Below are 17,437 nucleotides of genomic sequence, written 5' to 3' on the forward strand. Positions count from 1 at the left end.
ATTATAGGTCTGGTTGACAAAGGTAGCTGTGTTGTTACAGTCTAATCAAATTTCACTGAGGCATTTGACATACTACACATGACATTGTGTTCTTAAATCCCGCATTATATGTAATTAATAAAGTACAGATTAAATGATTTAAAAGCCCCTTGACTGAGAGCACTCAAAATGTATGCATTAATGGAAAGGCATTAATTATCTGGGCCATTACTAATAAGAGACTGCAAGACTCTTGGTCCTAAGTCATTTTAACCTTTATTTGAAAATAATCTGAATTCTGGGTGCAGTATGAAGGGGACAAAACATTGATGCTATGAAAAGCAGTCAGGAGTCAGCTGTCAGAATGCTTTGAATCTCTGGATAGGTGGCCTGAATTCAGCAGAAGTTTGAACACACTGAAGTGCTGTGAACGGGGAGCAAAAGCCTGTGGCAGAGTGGAGCTTCCAGCCCATGCCCCCAGGGAAAAGAATCTGTGCATCTTTGGAAGACAGAAAAACTCATCCAAAATGGATGCAGAGGAGAAACCCAACCTTTGACATTCGACAAAGTTTTAATGGGGAGCCAAAGTGGTGCCAGAGTAAGCCCTGGAGAAGTGAGTGAAGAAGAATTGAGCTGAGGAGATGATTTGTATCCTATTGGATATCCTATAGGGATTTTTATCCTATAGGGGTTTGAGGGGCTAGAGCAGCTGTGGGGAGAGGATGTTAGAGATGGGGCAGTGAGATGGGGAGGTGGGCACTCCTGAAATGTGGCTCCTGGTGTTGGCCCACTCCTTCGCATAACCTCAAGCCCATTTCCCGTCCTGCACCTGACCATGGCTTTTCACATCCAGCACCCTTCCCATAGCCACACTCAGCTCCTCACCCTGCAGCAGCTGGAACAGACTAGAGGGCTGGCAGCCACCACTGGACCATCAGCTTTCCCCTCCCTAAGGACCACCTAAGGAAAACAAACAATACAGGTCCTGTGGCTAGAGATTAAATGGTACTAGTGGTCATCTCTGGCTTCAGAATACATTAATCACCGCTTACTGCCTGGGTGGGCTTTCTCCTTGGTTAAAGGTGTACCGGGAAAAAAAATAGAGCTGATTTCTAATCTCTTAGCACAACTCAAATAGCCTTGTAGATCTGATAATCTCAGTCTGGTTAACTTTGTGTTTCTTTGCCTGTTCAAATGGTATTTGGTGTTTCCCAGAGAAAAAGGACCGGAATCAGTAAAATTATAAAGGAACATGTTGCAAATATGCATGCAACATGTCTTTTTTTTATAGCTATTTACAATGGCCAGTATCTCTGTGCTTAAGCTCTCCACAGCATTGAAAGTGTTGATAGTATTGCATATTTCACTTTGGTAGTACATACATAAAAACTGGAACAATACAGAGAAGATTAGCACGACTCCTTGGCAAGGATGGCATGCAGATTCATGAAGAGCGACAAAATTTTTTGAGCCAACAATATGCCCAGCAGGACTAGGAAAGTGATTGTTCCTCTGTACTGGGTAGGGGTGAGGCCACAGCTTGAGCCCTGTGTCCAATTTTGGGCCACTCACTACAAGAAGAACATTGAGATGTTGGAACATGACCAGGAAGGGCAACAGAGCAGGTGAAACACCTGGAGCACAAGTCCTATGAGGAGCAGCTGAGGGAGCTGGGGGTGTTTAGCCTGGAGAAAAGGAGGCTCAGAGGACACCTTATCTCTCTCTACAACTCCCTGAAAGGAGGAGGATGGGGGATGGTCTTTTCTCCCAGGCAGCCACTGACAGGACAAGAGGACATGGCCTCAAGCTGCACCAGGGAAGATTCAGGCTGGACATCATGAAGAACATCTTCACAGGCAGGGCTTGCCCAGGGAGGTGGTGGTGTCACCATCCCTGGAAGTGTTCAAGCAAAGGCTTGATCTGGCACTTAGTGCTGTGGAGTAATTGACAAGGTGGTGACCGGTCAAAGGTGGGACTTGATGATCTTGGAGGTATTTTCCAACCCAAATGATTCTATGATTTTATGATCTACTTACTTTATGACTCTATATATCAGGAAGAATTCCAGGTTAATATATTATTTTTAAACATTAAAGTATTCCTCCAACAGCTAATATTGAAAAAACCCACCCCAAAAGCCTTTACTGAAGTTTCATTTAGTACATAGACCAATTAGTTAATTGCTCCATGCTAAAGCAAATCCTCAGCACTTTAGTTTTCAAAATCTGAACTTCTACATAATTTTGTTAATAACCAGTAGCTTTGTAATGGGCCAAATTAAGCCAAAATCCTTTGTGCAAGGGGGCATAATGTTTGGTTTTAAAAAATCCATGAGAGACTTGAATTTGTTGGTTAGAACCCAATACTAATTAAAATTAGAGAAAATCCAACAGACCTTTGATAATCACATCAAAAGCTTGCATTCATTTGATGTGGATTGTCTATATTTCATTGTTACTCTCTTAAAAGATTATTTATGTACAAAGAGTTAGAAAAGAATATTAATATTTAAAAAGTGGAACTATATGGGCAAACACCAATTCAGCATATGATTTAATTTAATAAATGTTTGCTTTATTCTGCTCAAAACCATGACTTGTGACATTATTTTTTGCATAAAGAGTGATCTACAAAGATTCTTAGTAAAATATATTTCTAGTGGAACAAGAAGTTTAGCTTGTTTACTGGGGACTGGATTCAACAGCATTTGCTTAACAAGCTGGGCATTAAGGAACCACATCAGTCATATTTTCATTCCAAATTTGCCACTGGTTTACTGAGCAAAGTTCCTCAGAGGAAAAAGTCTGATTTCATAAAAGATCACACACACCAGCCCTAACAGTCTAAGATGCTGTACTGAAAGTTGTCTGGAAATTCGGCATATTTTATGCAACTAAGAGCAAAGAACTTTCCTCACAGCTGAGTACATGGAAGGCACAGCAGCATTATAAAAGGGAAAGATTACCAAAGATGTCTAGACATGGAGAAAGTATGACCTCAGTCAGAACACTCTGGTGTTTACTTTTCCTTTCTAGAGAGAGATATACAGTTCTTCATGATTTCAGTATGCAAGGCAGCAACGTTTCTGAGCAGTTCGGCAAAAATCCTCAGTGGACTGCAGGCTGGAAAAAATAAAAAAGAAAGGATCTGAATAAAAATCATCTCTGAGAGTCAAATAGGAAGCACAGTGCAGCTACTTTTCATTCCATCACACAGACAGTGTTTATTGCATTTTAAAGGTATCCACATTAAAAAAGCCCAACTCAACAAAACTAACCCCAAACCACTCCAATATTATAAAGTTCCAATTATTTAGGAAGCATTTAAATGGCAGCTGGCTGTGTAGCCTTACTGCAGACTCAGAGAACTCAGCAGAGAAACTTCTTTTTCCTCTCCTCTGGTCTCATGAGACACCATCTGGAGTACCTCCAGATCTGGGGCCCCCACAGAGGAAGGACATGGACCTGTTGGAGCAAGTCCAGAGGCAATCTCAGGGCTGGAGCATGTCCTGTGATGGCAGGTTGTGAGATTTGGGATTGCTTGGCCTGGAGAAGAGAGGGCTCCAGGGAGACCTTGCAGCGGATTTCCAGGACCTAAAGGGGCTACAGGAGAGCTGGAGAGGGACTTTTGACAAGGACATGTAGTGACAAGGGGGAATGGATGGCTTTACACTTAAAGAGTACAGGTTTAGATTGGACATAAGGAAGAAATCTCTGTAAAGGTGGGGAGACATTGGAACAGGCTACCCAGAGAAGCTATGAATGTCTATTCCTGGAAGCGTTTAAGCCCCAGGATGGAGCTCTGAGCAACCTGGCCTAGTGAAATGTGTCCCTGCCCGTGGTCGGAGAATTGGAATAAATGATCCCTAAAAGTCCCTTCCAACACAAACCATTCTGTGATTCAATTATATATAGGTAACAATAGATTTTTTACATAATCTTGGGTTCAGGGTCCCAGTTTTTCTTTCTTGCATATTTGAATCTCCTACTATATTCAGTTATTTAATTTATTTTTAATGGTACTCTTTAAATATTATTCCACATATGTGAAGTAACATATTATTTTTGCTCTTCTTCTTTGAAGTCTGATGACAGCATTGAGAGACGTTTACTGAAAGACACATTGACACCTTGTTTTTGCATAAGAAGTTATCAGTAAAGATTGTTAGTTTAATTAAGTAATACATTTAGTTTGCTGGCTGATCATTTATCGTTTGTAACAGCTCAGTTCAACGTATAGCTCCCATCAGTTCTGCTTGGGGCTATGTATGTTGAACCCACACACAAAAGGAGTATCTCAGGAGTATCCTGTGAGTTAGGTAGTAAGAAATGCAAAACTGTTGACTGACCATCCTTGCAAAATACGATGCATGCAACCAAACAACACAAAAAAGCTCTGTGTATTTTCTACATTGCAAACTCCTGTCAACCCAAGCTAACCCAGTTGCAAGAACCAGACCAGCTGTAGAAGCCTCAGGTAGTGCTGAGCTTAACTTTGAAGAATGAATTCCCTTGAGTTGCTGCAGAATTGTTCCTGGTGCCTGAACTGTGCAGTTATCTCTGCATTATACACTTACCCACAGTAAACATACCCGCAGTGTCAAAGACTGCAGTAGAACCTGTCTTGGTTTTACTTGGGCAACCATTGTTTTGTTTTTAATCCCACAGTGTTTTTGTTTTGATCACACACCTTGAACTTCTGCAAGATAGGGGAAGAGGTCTATAAAACATTGTTTACAACACAGCTCCATTCAATATACCATCCTGACTGAGTCCTAGGCTCAGGCCTCGTTATGAGTGAGGTAAGAGCACTGGTGGGGGGAAAATTATTGAATGTATACAGGTAATTAGAGCCTGCACCATTGCTTACACAAAGGGCTGGTGGAGGCAGGAATGCAGGCTAATATTCTTTTAATGTGCTACCTTCAAATGTAGTGCCTTGGAGGGTTATGTGTGTCTATATAAATAAAGTAAAAGCCAGAAATGCCAAAGTATAAATGGACAACACTGAATTCCTTAAGATGGCAAAAGGCAGGCAGTATAGTTTGTTTTCATGATGTGTGATTCCCAGGAGCAACAGCAGATTTCAGCAGGGGAAACCTACCTGAGAAGTCCTCTTGGCTGCAGATTACAAGATCTTTAAGGGGATCTCTTGGAGTATACAAGGGTTATTACAAGGAGATTACTTCCAGGCTGTGACAAACTTCTTGGCACAAGCTAAAGGTGACTTTTCAGATATTTACAACTAGTTTGATAAGATTTTTCAGAAGGATATCATTAAGCACCTCTTCAGCAATGAGGGCAAGCTTTTCTCAACCTGCAGGTTCTTCAGACAGACTTTGAATGTGCCAAAACTTAACAAAGTAGCTGGTAGTTTACACTTTAATAATCAGCATAACAATATAACCTGTTAATCATAGTCCCAAATTTGGTTGAAGTTTTCCAGGAAAAAAAACTTCATGTGCATACCAGACGTCTGAAACCAATAACTCTACCTTAAAAGCTACAAAGCTAGGTGAAAGCAAGTACCTCATCATTAGAATGGTTTTGGTCCAACGCAGCAAAATAATCTTATTGGAAAGTCAGTTCAGTGGAACTGTATTTATTCTTAGTATAAATCAACAATTATGATGACAATCTACTCAGGAAAATGTCAGATCTCAGGATAGTTAACTAATCAGTATATGTCTTTGAAAGAAAGAGAAAAAAATTAATTCCCTCTTCTTCGAGTGAGCCATAGATATACAAATCTGACATTTTCTTTGGGTAAAGTTTTGTGAAGAGGGGTTTGCAATTATGTTTTTAAATCTAAATTTCAGTTCAATGTGTAAAGGAGTATTTAAAGGGCAATTTTAAATATTCAGGAAGATCAGTGCCTAGCCTCCTGAACTGAAAAGTATTTAAAAACTAATTACTGACAATTCTGCTCAAGCAAGTTCATGTAACTCACTTGTTTATTGCTACACAAAAGAGAATTGATGAACAACATGGGTGGAAAATACAGTTCTCAATAAAATAAAAATGAGACAAGGTATTAATTACTCCCTCAAATATGTATATTTATCTTTGATATTAGTGTGATTTCCATTTGTGCATCATAAAAAGATCAACATTAGAATTCTGAGGGTTAATATTAGCATGGCTTCCCTTTTTACATGCACAAATAACTGGGAACAGTTTGCAGAGTATGTTATTAGATAACAAATATACATTTAACTATCAGATTAACAGGGACATTAATGTATGTAGATGCTGACACATCCACATTTGCACCCATAATTACTTGCAGATGTGGACTATGGGCACGAAAATGACTATATTTTAGATATTACTCTTCAAGTCTACAGCATATTTTTATTCTCTAGTGATTCTGGCACGAGATTTTTTAAAATACTCAGATTCCAACTGGGTTTGTACCCCTAACTCAGGCAAGTGTTTTTTGAAATTTCACCTTGAAAGCACACTTGGAGTTGTCACTTTTCAAACGCACACAAGAATTCCATCTGCCTTTTCAAATTAACACATCTCAGCCTTTGACTTTTTTATCTACAGGAAGGTTATTATGAGACGTTTCTTCCTGCACTTAAAGGTTTTTCTCTATTACTTTGCTCCCCCTTGGAGCTCTTCAACTCCTCTCTCTAATCACCAAGTGTTCTTCATGGTGCTCTGCTTACATGCAAAGCTAGAACAAGCAAACAAAAGCTGTTTGGGCACATCATATTTTTTATAAATTGGTGAGAAAATACAGAGAAGTAACTAATTAATTTCACTATACTCAGAAACCCAGAAATCAGGAGAAAAGCAGGAAGGTAAAAATCCTCCAAATTCTGTCCTGTAAATTTGGATCAAAGAGAAGGTCCACGGTAGAGAAGTAAACAGAGTGATAATGGTTACAGTGCTTACAGCTGCTGCAATGCTTTCACAATGGTACTGGACCACACTGAGCACCAAGGCAGTGGTGATTTTATGGCCTCATAGAATGGAAAAGAGACATTCTGCAGTTATAAATTAATCTGCTTATTCATACAATGGTAGTCCACTGTATTTCAAACAGTTCTCTGGCCCTTAGAGAGTCAATATAATAGTCTCTGCCTAAGACTTGAGGGACCCAAAAGCCTTCATCATGCCTCTGAAAACAGGCACCTTTTACTCTGGTGTTTCCTTTAACAGAAGCATCATCAGAAATCTCAGGAGTGTCTTGGCAAAGCTGGCAGCAGCTGCCTGTGGCCACCTGGTAAGGTGAGTTCTTTGTACAACTTTAAAGCCTCAGATGCCAGATGAAAGAAACCAATATTGAATGATAACTCCTTAATGTCTCAGTCTTTCTACTGTAATTTCTGTCCTGCATCCTCTCATCCTTTCTCCCTACCTTATGACAACAAACCCAAATGGATCTGATCTACACCTTATCAGCCCCCAAATGATAGAATGTGACAGAGCCACATGGGCCACTGGCTAACTTAGAAGGTTGTTTTCCTAAAGGTGCCACAGGAATTTGATGTGCAGGACACTGATGTCATCATTGATATCCTTCCTTCCTGTCATCACTGTATTGAAAAGGCTGAGAGCTCAATCTACTTTTGTAGTATGGTGTAAAGTTAGGGGCAATTTTCACAAAAAGTGAATATGACAAACTTTGGGATAATGCTAATTCTTATTGGGAAAACCACAGCTGTATAAGACTTTATAATTAGACTTTATTTTATCCTGCAGGCTGACAAGGTCCTAGGAGTGCTTCTAAGGAGACACATCAAGGAATTAATCTCTGTTTTTTACATGCCAAAATTAGGATAGCATCCTCAATAGCAGACAAGTTTCTGTGCTGCATTAGTTTTATTAGGGTCAGAATCAAAGTAGGAAACATTTTTTGAAGGACAGTGGTCTAAAGCCAAAAGGACCCTGAAACTGGGCTCACACAGTCACTGAAATCTTTTCTCCTTTGCACAGGTGGCAGATGACATTCTTTACGCCCCATTCAGTACAACAAATAGAAAGAGGAAAGGCATGAAAAAGACAAAAATTAAAACTAAAATGCTTTAGCACTGAGAGGAAAGATAGCAAGGGAAAACAAAGTGCAAATGTTAGATGTTAGTCATACTGCTTACCACACCATTGAAGAAGTTGAGATATTATGGTGATAAGTGTAGTAAAAGAATCCATCTAGAGCAAGGGTGGACTTGTCCACGGAATCCTGGTGTTTCTACATTCAACCTTCTTAATGTGCTCTCAAATGAAATTTTGCCTTCCACCGTTGCAATTAGTTATTTCATTGGCATGTTATGAAACTAACAAATGCTCCTACATTATTTTGTGTTCCTCAGAGAGGTATGATTTTGAGCTACACCCATTAGAAATGAAACCAAGTGTCATAGAGATAAAAATATCAAATAACAACAGTTCCAAATGGAACATAGATATTGAAGGAGATTCAGTCTTTAAGACAAGCAGAAAGAAGAAAGAAAGTTGGAGCTCTAACTTACAGTGTGGAAGCTAAAGAAATAAAAGAGTGTAGTAATGCAATATCTTGTTCGAGTCAGGACCATTTTGTGGAAGGATAGCAAAATAAATCTTCTAAAATGAGAAAATAATGTAGGACCAGAATCTAGATGAAATACTTTTAATTAGACTCACATCAGTTATGGTTTTGAAAACAGAAAAGGAACCTAAATCAAGCAAATAGAAGCTGATTCCATTTAGTGATTCAAAACATCAGATATTCAACTAAACATTTACAATTTGAAAGGACAATCTTCGATGAACTAATGGAAATGTTTAATAAAGCCCATTAAAATTAGAATCTCAAGGGATCTGGCCATGGAAGAAACCTGGAATTTCAAAGTCAAAAGTATTGAACTTACAGAACATTTTACCTTAAACTAGAGAAAAATTTCAAAGAACTCTCCAGTAATTTAAAAATGAAAGATGAAACTTTAGGCTGTCAAAATAGTTTCTCTGTTTGGCCTGGAAGAAGATATTGAATATATGCTATTTCCTCCTTGAGCCATATAAATTGAGACTAAAATGCACAAGGAAAGAAGTTGGGAAGCTTTGCAGTCAAGGTAAAGCAGAGATTAAAGATAATCTAGGTGTAGCCAAAAATGAAACTAATTTTGCCTCAGGTTTCAAAAAGGACAATTATGTTGATTTGGGAGGAAAAAGAGAATGTTTCATGGCAGCTTTCATTTACACACCCTTGTTATCTCAACTGTGGTGGAAACGGAATTCGCGAGTCTTAATGCACTCAAATCAGAGGGATTAGGGGGTCTCCCTTGCAGGATTTTTGAGAACACACCTTTCAAATCAAACACCAAAGACTGTGCCTACAGTTAAAAGAGGAAAAAGTAATCAGGCATCTGTAAGCCTGTATCTCTGTAGATTGCTTTAGGGCATTTTTGAAGGAAAAAATATTTAAAGACAATTTATTAGAATGTGAAACAACAAGGATTTAATCAAATGTGGATCATCCTAGACGGAGTTTCTAGACAAAGGAAGTACACTGAATTTCATATATCTAGACTTCAGGAAATGGTGCCAACTATGAAGCTAGCAATTTAAAATCAAAGAAAGGAGTGAAGAATCTGTGATGTGAAGTAGGAAATTGTCAGGGAAATATTGGTAGAGGAACTGGAGATGAATTACTGGTAGAGTTCTTGAAGACTCTGTATTGAAACAGATGGTGATTAATAGTCTAATGTCTGCTTTTCACTCAGGAAGCAAGAGAGCAAAATACAAATCTGCCTATACCTCTCAACTTGGTACTTTTATCAGTGGAAGATAACCAGGATATCATATAAGAGATCTGAATATTCTTGAGTAGTGACAGGATAGCAGCTCATAATAGAAAGTTCTGCTCCAGGGTGAGAATTTATAAACTGAAAAAGAAGTGAAAGGACCTGAGTGGACTGGCTAATTGCAGAATTATATAGGTTACCAGTACAATGAACACTCCCACAGTCCATGGTTGTATTAGATTTACTTCTAGAAAAGCCTGGGCACTGTATGAGGTCTTGCAGTACTTTCAAACTCCTCATTATACATGTTCAAGAATATTAATTAAAACTTAAACAACAGAAAAGTAGAGATACTAAAAGATCCTGCTGGGGGAACTCATGCTGACTGAAAGAAGATGGCCAAGTTAAGAGAAATAAGACTGAAATATCGACTTGAAAAATGCCTTGCATTTACAGGTTGTTTAAACATCAGTAAGTACTAGATTCTTAAGGATCCCGGTTTTGATGAAAGTTGTCACAATGGCAGTAAACTGACAAAGAATGCATTTCATCTAGAACTTACCAGAACATTTCTAGTGAAGAAAAAACAAAGGTACTTTGTGTTTTAAACTAGAACCCCAGCAGAAATGCAGTACATTCTTTGACCAATAATTTTAATTACTGGAGTCCATAACTCTTGCTACTTCTGTATTCCTAAATGAGAATAGACAATTTAAGTATTATAACTCACAGGTCTGAAAACCTATTATCACTTAATCCAAACTCAAGAATGACACATTTCTTGTTTACACACTTACCAATCTGGAGGCTTTTACAGCAAAAATCTTTATCATGAGAACTATGGTAGTGCAGTGAAAAGACTGTGACTTTATTTCATTTTTCTTTTTCCTGAGCATAACATTGAGGAACTTCCTATATGGCTTTTATTAATGCATGTGTTCTGAATCCTCAAACCTAATGTTCGCATAATTGTCTGAAGATCGTTGAATGTGTGTGGAAATGTACAGGTTAAAACCCTGAAACTGCAAACTTGCGGGAAGAAGGACATGGGATTTGCCCAGGATTTCCAGAAAACTAAACAATGTAATTATTTCTTATGCAGAGAAGAAGAAGAAGGGAGGGAGGGGTGAGGAAGGAAGGAAGGAAGGAAGGAAGGAAGGAAGGAAGGAAGGAAGGAAAGAAGGAAGGAAGGAAGGAAGGAAGGAAGGAAGGAAGGAAGGAAGGAAGGAAGGAAGGAAGGAAGGAAGGGGAGTAAAAAAGGAAGGAAGGAAGGAAGGAAGGAAGGAAGGAAGGAAGGAAGGAAGGAAGGAAGGAAGGAAGGAAGGAAGGAAGGAAGGAAGGAAGGAAGAGAGAGAGGAAGAGAGGAGAAAAGAGAAAGAAAGAAAGAAAGAAAGAAAGAAAGAAAGAAAGAAAGAAAGAAAGAAAGAAAGAAAGAAAAGAAAGAAAGAAAGAAAGAAAGAAAGAAAGAAAGAAAGAAAGAAAGAAAGAAAGAAAGAAAGAAAGACCTATATCAACCCATTTCAGTAAAGTCATCCCCATGTCAAAGTCTTCCTTTCCTCACCAGCTTCTTAGTCCAGCCAGCCTCTTCCCCAAACCATCTGACACTTTCCCTCAACTTGCACCACACATCTTGTTTTATTTTTCCAAGAGCTAATTAATAACACCTCATCACTGTCCTGCGGTGTCCATGCACCTCCTCTGCATACTCGAATTTTGTAGGTGGGTCAAGGACTTTCTTGATTTATTGAATCTGTCAGAAAGCAAGATTATGACTGATATTTAGGTTAAACCTTATATCGCATTAGTATAACTTGCTGACATATGCTGCATTATAGCCAGGCTTCTGCATGGGACTTTTTTTCAGAGTTTCAGCCTGCAATTTTAAAAGGAAATAGACTGGACATTATTATAAAATGGAGAATCTTAACTTTATCTTCCTTGAAATTCATGTCAATAGACTTTGCCACGTTTAGAATTATATGTCCTATATGTCATGGCATAAATGGCATAAATTCCAAAATTTCAGTATCTTCTGTTCTCGCTCAGCTGTTTAGTCTCATTTCTACACTGTAGCTGAAATTTTACTTCTGTCATTTTCTACAGTCTTGGAAATACAAAGAAATTGTAGAATTTAGCAAATGCAGTTATCATTACAAAAATTGTGGTATTTCCTTAAAAAGCACTCTTAATAGTGAAAACTTTGTATATACTCCAAGCCCCCTACTCCAAGACTAAAATCAAAACTAAAAAAAAACAACAAAAAATTGAACCAAAAAACCAAAAAGGAGACAGTTTTCACAAATTGAAAATGTTAATTTGCTCTATGTTGAATAATTCTATTTTTAATTTTTTTTTCTGCTATGATACAAGAAATTATAGTGTTCTAACTAGAAATAAAAATTAATTCAGTGGTATTATGTGTGAATGACCAATTGTCACCTGTTTTGGAGCTGCACCTTTTTTTAGATAATTTTGGTTGTTATTTTCCAGTTTCTGTCTGGAGAAGGCTGAACACAGAGTATGAGATTGAGAAAATTCACAGTGGCTGTTGAGAAAGAGAAAATTCCAGTCACAAAATAAAATTGGCTGGAGAAGTAATAACTGAGGAGAGGTGTGGCAGTGAGGTCCATCAGTGACAGAAATTGCAGGAGGCAGGCATGAACAGCTGCCCTGGCCACCTTGCATGGCAGCCTGAGGAAACCATTATGTTCTGGCCAAAGAGAGAGCAGTGTGGGTAGGTGAAGAAATCCCAGTATGAGAAACGAAGTAGAGAGAGTCAGCACAGGGTTTGCAATGTCACCTGTTCATTAACAGCTGAAGTTCTCACTGAGTGCAGTGGCAGAGATAACTGGCTGGCCCTTCAGAAGTGAAGGCTGCCTTCCTCAGAAGGAAGGAACTGAGAAAGAATTGTTTTCCTCCTTATCACCAATGCTGTCCATTTCCTTTTTGCTCTCTGGGCTTTAAATTTCTCCAGTTCTGTTTTTGTTCCTTCTCTTTTAGGTTGCCCCTCTTCCAACTACAAGGACAAGTGAAAAGGAATCACTGAAACAAGGAGACTGAATAAATTGAATGATTTGATAGTCTGGAGATTATTACAGAAGTTCTTTCTGATATAGCTGGAAATAGAGCTTTAAAATTTGGTGTTGTCAGATATGATTTTTTGACTTGGGAGAAAATATTGCTTACAGTTGCCCTTGAATTTTTGTGCTTAGCAAAACTAACTCCAGTCACTGAGTAAAACTAATGATTTATCCATGACTTAACCAGCAATATTTACCCACCTTTGCAAAGTGATCTGGGCTGCACAAAAGCTGTATGAATGTGGAAATGAAAAGCAAAGTCCGGATGCCTATTCATGGTCTAAATTCAGATGCACTCTTAGGAATTCTGTAGGGTTGCAACTGGTGAGCATGCATCTTTCATCAGCTGCAGAATGGGGACAGAGCATTCGAAAGGATTACTGCTTTTATGTGCTATTTTGGAAGAACAATTATTGTACGTGTGAATCAGTAATCCAGTGGTGTTTTATAGGCAATCAGTTTTGTGATATTTATTCATTTCCTACATCCCCTGTCTAAGCAGCTTAGGGAATTTCAGGGGGAAAAAATGAGAAAACGATGAAAAATGCATAGTTAAACTTTCAGTCACGAAACACTGAAATAAAGGTTTAAGCAACCTAAATAAAACTAATATGTATTGTTGGCATATGGATCAAGTCCAAACCTGAAACAACATTTTTCATTTCACTATACAACAGCACAAATCTAGTTTCAAGGAACAATATCTGTAAGAAATAACTACTGTTTAAAATTTCTCAAAGTTATTCTTTCTTAAAAAAATTAATTTCTAATACATAAATATGATAGAGAATGTTGTTTATATGATGTCTCTCTCAAAAGAAAGCATTCTAAACCAAATGTCATGCTGGGAAAAATTTGCAGGCATTAAGAAGCTTGCTATGTAGCTACAAAATGCTCATTTCCACTCCATTTCCAAGAAGAGGGAGTTTGGTTTACCAAACTATCTAGGTCTACATCCTTGCCACCAAAAATATTACAGGAAGCCAAAGATGCTGGAATTTTTCTGTCCAGACCTGGGTGGGTATGATGATTGTAGAAGATTCACAAGAAATTATTTGCCAATCTGTTGTTGCCCTCCCATCAGCCTTCATAGTCAGTCCATACATCAGAGGAAGGCAGAGGAAATGGCTGCTCTGCCTAGCGTGGGCTGCTGTCAAATAGCTCAGCGAGGTGTCCAAACCAGACCTGTGAACTGAGATGGCCTAATGTGCCCCACGAGGCCATGGATCATTTCTGCTGCATAAAGGCCTCCACTGCTGCACCTCTTTCAGCTTTGCAATCTGAGTCTAGGAGTAAACTAAATCACCTGAAAATAATTCAGGCATTGATGTATGCAGCTTGCTCATGGGCTGAGAAGCAATGAGGACACTACTCTGTTCTCTTTAAATTTCTTTTAAATTACCCCAATTCTTTAATAAAAAAGCACAACAATCAGCTAACATAACTTAAATGGTTTGGATTTTCTGTTGAAGAGCACACAGAGACATATATAAATATACTTATCTATGCAAATTCAGAGAAAAGCTGACACATCCTTTTACCTTTTGTGAGAGAATCATTAAATTTTATGTGCAGACATCTCTAATTTAAATCATGAAGCTAGCAGCAGAACTGCTTGGCTTTTCCGAAATCTTGCCTCAGCCCTCAGCCTCCAAATAAAATATTAATTGCTGATTTTTTTTATTACAGAATCACTTCATTAATCCCAGAGACTACCCCCATATATGAATGCATTATAAGTTAGATCTGGGATTCATTAATTGACCTAGTTAATTTGATCCCTAAAAACCTGTAATTAGGAATGTGTAAAATTGGTTGAAAAAAATTTGTTGCAAGCAGACATTACCTGAATGGTGAGTGTATAAACCTTCAGTAAACCTTCTTCCTGGGATTTTCCTTTTATCTTTAAAAGGCTTTAGGAAGTTTGCACTAAAAAGGAGACCAGGAGAGTAAAAAGTGTGAAAACCAAGGAGAGCAGATAACCTTTTATACCAAGTTATTTTCCTTTATCCATGTGACCTAATCTAATTCAAGACCTTCACTGGTATCTGTCAGAAAAGCATGTGTAGCAAAACAGGCTGCAGTCACAGAGAGGAAAAAAAAAAGGTAAGTTCCTGGAAATGAACAAAAAAGGCCTGAATTCAGCTCTTTTTGAATCCCAAATTGCACTTTAAATTGTCATGTGTGCCAGGTGGGGTACCTCTTAAGAGAGAAAGATCTTCCACCTTGGAGGAGAGCAAGCATCCTTAGTGTATACAGCACCCAGAGGAAAAAGATGTTTGAGAAGGTGAATGGCTGAATATGTATGTGTTTTAATAAAGCGTTTCATTTGGAAGGTTTCTGCAGTGTTCACACAGATTGAGTTTTAGGGAGGAAGTGACTCTGCCTGGCCTGCTCTACTGTCAGAGGAAATAAGTGAAACTAAAATGAAGTGATAATATACTGTAGGAAATTTAAGAGAAAGAAAGGCAGAGGAAAAATGGCAATCTGGGACCATACAGCTGATCCCCAAAATAGACACAATGACCAGTGCCAAACTAGCTGCCAAAAACAGTAGATTGTAAAATTACCTAATACCTATGTCATGTTTACTTTATATTTACATTGGGGAATGGGCTCCCCAACAGACACAATACTTAACAGTATTTTTGTTCACAGTCACTATCATTATCCACCATCTGCTCTGCCAAATTTCCTTTCTGTTCTTTTTTGTGCATTCATCAGCACAGTAGTAAGTAACTACCTTAATGACTGCAGCATATTGCTTCTGGATTAGCAGCAGATATTGTACTACTCCTGACTTATGCACAGAGCTGTAAGTAGGAGACCTGGCAGGGGGTTCCATTTAAAATCCTTTCCCCTTTGCAAAACGAAACAGAGTACCTAGGAATTTTTTGTCCCAACTCACTAGCAGGGATGTGATCTATGGTTTGGCTTAAAAAAAAAATGTACTTCCTTCTGTGAAATTCAGTGAAGTACCCGCCAGCTCCACAGAGATGGCTGAATTCTGACAAGATGCCTTAGTGTGATGGGTAGCCTGAAATACTGGCAGAGAGCTCTGCTTACTTTGCTCAAAACCACAGATAGAAAAAACCACAGCTTTGAGTAAAGGGCAGCTTTTGAAAAGGACACGTGTTTGCTGACTGAACCTTGTGGGTTAATATGGTGACCCGCAAGCACAAGGAGGCCTTTTTGTCTTTGTAGTCTGTGGGTAGATGTAGGAGCGGGTAATCCAATCCTGGCACATCTTTACTTATTTTTTACTTTGAGGCCATCTAAAGTGAGTTCTCCAAAAGTTATCTCAGTGCTCTTTTTATGTGTGCTGAGCAGACTTTTTGTTGTTGAGTTTAGTCAAATACTGGAAAAGTAGCCAGGGGTGGGTTTTTTCCTTCTTAAAAACTAAAGCAACAAACCAATTTTTTTCAGACATCTTGTACTAAGATAGGGGCAGGCAGGGGATGGGAAAGGAAAAAACTAAGTAAATGTGAAAAAAGAAAAAATACAAAAAAAAAAAAAAGAATGGCCAAGGGAAATTTGGACTGGAAAGCCTCCTCAAGAGCATCATGGCATAAGGAAATATAGCAGAAAAACATACAGACATATGAAAATTCAAAATATATTATGGAAAGTTTCCTACTAAAAACACATTCAAAAATAGCTACTTCTGATTCACAATGAGAGGAAAAATGAAGTGATCTTAAGCTTCAGGGATCCTACAATGGAGCACTGCCAGGCTGTTTGAATGCAGGCAGCTTCAATGCAGCCCAGACAGGCGATGGGCTAAAAGGCATAGGAGCCTCATTCTGTTCCCACTAAATTCAATGGCAAATTTGGACTTTAAAACAGGCATGGAGTCAGCAATTGTAACAATCAGGGACAGCAGAAGTTAGCAGTGGTGTGAGAGCCTTGTTAATATGCTTGTGTCTGGATCTGCCAGTGAGCTCTGCACTCCTCTTGGCTAACTGTCCCTGAGGCTGATTCCCCCAACCTGTGGAAATGAATCCAAAGTAAAAGCAAGACCAGAACCCAAAGCTTGGAACTCTCAGTATGCAAATAAACTGGTGCCATAGTGACACTTTCTTAGGGCATTCACAGCCCAGATCTGTGACCTGACTACATCAGCACTGGTATGGAAAGATAAACCAGAAGGAACTTAATTCTTCTGCAGTTGTGCTAATATGCACTGATGTGGAAAGTGCTGTGTATTTATTGATTTTAGCTGCAGAATAATTCCAAATTCATGCCAATCTACTCAGCAAGTCTATGGCTTGGCTGCAACTGTTTCTCAAGTTTTAAAATGAGCATTTGTTGTAAATATGTTAGAAGCTCACTGGTACCAGCCTCTAAGGGCTCCAGAGTTTTCTGGAGAGTCTCCTTCAGATATGCCTTTTCTGATTAAATCACATATTATGAGGCATAAAAAGCAAACATTAATAGATTATTATTATCCAAATATTACTCTTCTCTATACAGTAGTTTTTTCTCTCATTACCAGTGATAGGAAGTTGGGTACTACTATTTTTTCTCCCTTGAAAGATGCTCTTTGGTATTTTTGGTGCATGTAGATAGATATAGATGTAGATATAGATATAGATGATGTAGATATGGATTAAATATAGATATAGATGATATAGGTGATATAGATATG

At 38.5% G+C, this 17,437-nt stretch overlaps 1 non-coding gene across 1 annotated transcript; it reads left to right on the forward strand.

The window, feature by feature from the left end:
- The first annotated feature begins 1,337 nt into the window (after positions 1–1,337).
- Positions 1,338–1,445, forward strand: LOC132339552 (U6 spliceosomal RNA). Its single transcript, XR_009489683.1, has one exon. It is a non-coding gene; the product is annotated as a U6 spliceosomal RNA (small nuclear RNA).
- Positions 1,446–17,437: the final 15,992 nt, after the last annotated feature.

This window comes from Haemorhous mexicanus, chromosome 1 (assembly GCF_027477595.1).
Source record: "Haemorhous mexicanus isolate bHaeMex1 chromosome 1, bHaeMex1.pri, whole genome shotgun sequence".
NCBI classification, from domain to species: domain Eukaryota; kingdom Metazoa; phylum Chordata; class Aves; order Passeriformes; family Fringillidae; genus Haemorhous; species Haemorhous mexicanus.